Genomic DNA, 5,326 nt, shown 5'->3' with positions numbered 1-5,326 from the left:
CGAGAATCTTGATGGGTTCCCAGTTATGCAATGGTAGCTTCAAGCTAAGTGGAGAGTCCCACCTACGATTGGATTGCATGGTTATCTACTTGCGAGGTTTATGGTTACTGGTCTATTGGTGGGTTATTACGACTAAGGGAAAGGAAACATCAATGGAGATTTGGGCAAAGTATTTAGCAATGTGTGCTATATTGGGCCTTATCGGTTCATGTGCTGGCAGAGCCTTGGAGTTGACTATATTCGGGACCAAGTCAGAGTGGGTGACTTTCAACAACGGTCCTAGTGAATTCAAAATTTAATATGTGGTGCCTGAGGATCTTAAGACCGCATTAGGGTTAAGAGTTGAGCTTTTGCAGCGGATTACGAACGCATTATGGTTAGGCTTGAAGTGTTCTATGTTATCTTCGGCTCGCAGTGTAGCATTTTGAGGAATAAGAGAAAATGACTCGGATTTGTGGAGGAATTTCTAGAATGGGTGTACCAGTAAGGATGCGAATATGCGCACAAGGAAGGTATGCGATGGTTCGTGGTATTTGAGATAGCATGGTCTCGTGATACAAGGCCACGCAGGATGAGTGCGGATTGAGTTCGTTATGTGTTAACTAGAGTTATTATTATTTCTAAGACAAGTTAAGGATAAGTTAGAAGAAGTCGGATCTGTTAGCCATGGTTGAATTTGCATGATGTGGTAGTGATCAGTACCTCCAGTGTGATTAGATTATGTATGTGAATTGTGGCGGTACGTGCGAGGCTTGATGGCCACCGTAATTGATTATAATTAGAAGTATCCAAGTATTGTGGCATGTTATGTGCAGACAGATCCGGAAGGGTTATGGTGGTTTAGACCACTACTTGAGGATTTACATGTTCTTCGGTTATAAGAATTCACTCGTGTGTTGCTATGGCTCTCTTGGAATGAGTTAAGTAAAAGTTTCTATGTGATGAAGTGTTCACCCTATTAGTGGTTAAAGAGTTATGATGAAATTCTTTACTATCGCATATTGGAATGCTAAGTGCAGTGAGCGGTATGAAATTTGAAAGTGAGGATCAAGGTTGTGTTTCGGTGTTGGCAAAAGGTNNGACCTCTCGTCACTACTTCTTCGAGGTTAGACTGGATGCTTACTGGGTACGCGTTGTTTTCGTACTCATACTACACTTGCTGGTGCATTTTTGTTGCATAGGCACATGTATCTCTAGTGGCCTACTGGGCGCAGCGGCATGGTTGATACGGAGACTTAGGTGAGCTGCATCTCTCGAGACAACCCGCGGCCAGCAGAGTATCTGTCAGAGTATTGTATTTTCTTTCTGTCAAAATTTATATTTTGGACAGTTATTGTACTTCATTTGATTTCCTAGTTATTGTTCATGCACTTGTGACACCGGGTCTCTGCGGTGTTTATGTGATATTCAGTATTGAAAATTGTAAACACTTTTATTTATTTAGTGAAGGTTACCTTTTACTAGTTAAATTAAAGGAAATGTATGGTTTCAAAAATATTAAAATGAGAGTTTAATTAACTATTTAGTGTTTGCTTGCCTGACCGAGGTGTCTAGCGCCATCACGGCCTTTAATGGATTTTGGGTCGTGACAACATGGTATCAGAGCACTAGGTTCATGTAGATCTCACGAGTAATGAGCAAGTCTAGTAGAGTCTTGCGGATCGGTACAGAGACGTCTGTACTTATTTTCGAGAGGCCACAGGGCTGTTAGGAGCACTTCCCATCTTAATTCCTCATCGTGCGATTTGATTCCTTGAGGCTTATGCCTTTATTTCTCCCTATTCAATCTTATGTGACGTAAAACGCTTGTTATTGATGGAGAATTGAGAAATTGTAATGGTACTTTAGATGCAGTGCAGGATATTTCCCCCTGCATAGTTGATTGGACTATTGTCTCGCCTCGCGGAAGAATATTCCGTCATTTCAACTTAGTAGCCGTACTTCTGAGAGCTTCGAGGCTATGTACAGGTTGCTATGATACCCATGAGTTGTTATCGCACAGTATTGAGGGGATGGTAAGATTTTTGCCTATGTGTCAGTGGAGTGAATGACTTGAGAGGAGGTTTGCTCAATCGTGATTCAGAGATTCGGTATTTTATTCCGACAGAGGAAAGGGCAATCAGACTACAAATGTTCTGGTTTGGGTTAATGAAGGACGAGACTTGGCATTTTCAAGCGTGGTAGAATCTTCATCTGTGATACGTTGTCATTGTCCTTGTTGAATACGTTAAGCTCGTGGGCGTTATGATTTTTGTCAAGTCATTCTTCGGGGCTAATGTGAATTGTCTTGCCGTGGTTAAACTTCTAGAAGGCCAAGTGTAAGAAATATGAGTCGAGTAGTTGCTAAAAGGAGTGAGGTTGACCAAAGTGGGAGAGTGGCAGGTAGCATATAGGTTTTGTGGTAGGAGGACTAGGCTCCTTGAGAAGAGGTTGGAGTGATTTGGGATTTATGGTGGACAGTGACTAGATCTACGGACTGAATTAGAAATGTTGGCTATTATACGGCGGAAGAGTTGATGCAACAAGCAGTATTTTCTTGGTATGAAGAAGGATACAACATGACTTTGAATTAGAAAATATGGTCGCACATTTAGTTGATATTTCCGGGGGGGGGGGGGGGGGAACGGGCTTGTACAGCTGGCGGATGAGCATTAGCTCAGGAGGTTATTGATTCTGTAGTACTTGTACCTAGTGCAGCGACGGAAGAATCTTGATGGGTTCCCAGTTTATGCAATGGTAGCTTCAAGCTAAGTGGGAGAGTCCCACCACCTACGATTGGATTGCATGGTTATCTACTTGCGAGGTTTATGGTTACTGGTCTATTGGTGGGTTATTACGACTAAGGGAAAGGAAACATCTAAGTNNGGTGAAATCCTCGGGCTGAAGCAGCGCACAGATGAGGTGTCCTCCGATAAAGAAGCCCTTGAGAGAGGTTGACCTTGGTTGAGCATCAACTCCAAGAGGCAGAGGGAGAAAGTCGTAAATACAGAGATCTCCATTCTGAACTAGCCGCTGAGCTATCTACAGCTAAATCCGAGGCTGCTGAGCTCATGTCCTCATACAAAAAAGATGTTGCTGCAGCAAATGCTCGAGCCAGGAAGGTATCCGAAGAGGTCAAGCTTAAACTGTCTCGAGCTTTGGAACATGCCCGACTAAGATCTAGGAGAAATGCTCTCGAGGATGTATACGCAGGGAGAATTGATTTGTCTGCTGAGATCGAGAGGGTAGGTTGAATTTGCATGATGTGGTAGTGATCAGTACCTCCAGTGTGATTAGATTATGTATGTGAATTGTGGCGGTACGTGCGAGGCTTGATGGCCACCGTAATTGATTATAATTAGAAGTATCCAAGTATTGTGGCATGTTATGTGCAGACAGATCCGGAAGGGTTATGGTGGTTTAGACCACTACTTGAGGATTTACATGTTCTTCGGTTATAAGAATTCACTCGTGTGTTGCTATGGCTCTCTTGGAATGAGTTAAGTAAAAGTTTCTATGTGATGAAGTGTTCACCCTATTAGTGGTTAAAGAGTTATGATGAAATTCTTTACTATCGCATATTGGAATGCTAAGTGCAGTGAGCGGTATGAAATTTGAAAGTGAGGATCAAGGTTGTGTTTCGGTGTTGGCAAGGATGTCACGAGATCGGATGAGCAGGAAAGGGATTTGAATGTTTAGAGTAAGCTAGTATTGTCTTCAGCGTAACCTGAGATCAATGTATTGTGTAAGAGGCTTTGCATCCTGGTTAAAGATTCTTGATTTGCTTTACAGCATTAGTGTGGCCAATGGTATGGATGTGCAGAATTGTTACCTAGTGCGGAAGGACGTGGAAGCATATCTCACGGGAAGATTGTACGAGTGTGACATGGTAGCCACTCGATTGATTGAATATTTAAACCAAGTATGAAGATTATGGTAATATCACCTATTTGAGAATTTATGCGTGGAGGGCGCTCGGTTCAATAAGTTGTTGATTGTGGAGGTTTGCTCCGGGTATGATGGTGCTCCTTGAGAGTTATGGGGAAAAGGGGTTACTATGGACCCTTGAAATGTTATTAGCCTAGCACGGCGCGATCATAATCGGCTTGAGGTCTATGGATGGATTTAAATGTGAATATAGCGCTCTTTATGGAGGAGTATTGGGACGTCAGATGCTATTTCGTCACCGGCTACTTCATGTTGAACGCCTTGATAAATTTCTTATGTGTTGAGGTTCTGTGTAGAGATGGTATAATGTGAGCATGATGGCTCTCGAGATTTGAATCATATATCGCACTTTAGTTGTGCTTGAGTTTTGTAGAGTATGACGCTGTCTGTCTCCCTAGAGATGGTATTATGCACTTAGCCTGCTTGTGTCCGATATTCGGAATTTTGTAGTAATGAGCATTCTAGCTCGGTAAGTATCTTCTTATATAGACTGTATGTGTGGATCGAGTAGCACGCCGCCACGGGTATGTTGTTTGGATCGGGTTGCACGCCGCAACAGTGTGATGTTGAGTACTGTCCCTTATACCTATTTCTGTGTGTTTTGTTCCCCATTGTGTGAGGAAGATTCATAACACCTTCTCGGTGGTCTAAATTAGTTACGTGGGTTAAGTAGTCCCTTCCAGAGTTGTTTGCCTTGTGTATCATGTTCGAGTTTGTGGCTTGTGAGCATGTAATTTTTACCTCATTAAAATATTCCTACAAAATTAATAAGTAAATTAGTCCTATTTATTTTAGATTTTTTTTAGATTTTTTGGTGTTTATTTGGAGAGATTTGCATTATTAGTCACATTTTAATTTTTAAAGTTATGAAAACTAACAAAAAATATTTAAACCTTCATCATATTGCATTATTAGGCTTTTAATTTAATTTAATGCCTAATTACATAATTTAGTTACTTCATTAAAAGAAAATCACAAAAAATTGTTTGTTTTGGACATGTTTTTAATTTTAGTATTGAATTAAGTAATTTTTTATTTTTAAATTTAAGATTGACTAATTGTGTAAATAATACAAGTAGATAATTAGTTAAATTTCATAAAATAAAATAATCTAGTACTTAGTTTAGGATTTATTTAAATTGATTAGTTTTTTATTTAAAATTAAACAAATGGGGGTCTTGGCCAAATTGGGCCAATTTAAACTAGCCCAAACCCCAAACTTAACCTAAAAAAAACCACCCTAGCCCACTACCCAAACCGGTCCGCCCCATGTAAGCCCAAACGACCCATTTCCCTCCCTAAATCTTGGCCATTGATCTCTAATAGATCTAACGGTCCGGAACTCCCCTCCCCTTTTAATATAAAATTGTCCTAAATCCTTCACCGCCGTCCCCACCCC

The sequence above is a fragment of the Nicotiana attenuata genome, chromosome 8, assembly GCF_001879085.1.
Source record: "Nicotiana attenuata strain UT chromosome 8, NIATTr2, whole genome shotgun sequence".
Lineage (NCBI taxonomy): Eukaryota > Viridiplantae > Streptophyta > Magnoliopsida > Solanales > Solanaceae > Nicotiana > Nicotiana attenuata.
This window is presented reverse-complemented; position numbering follows the sequence as displayed.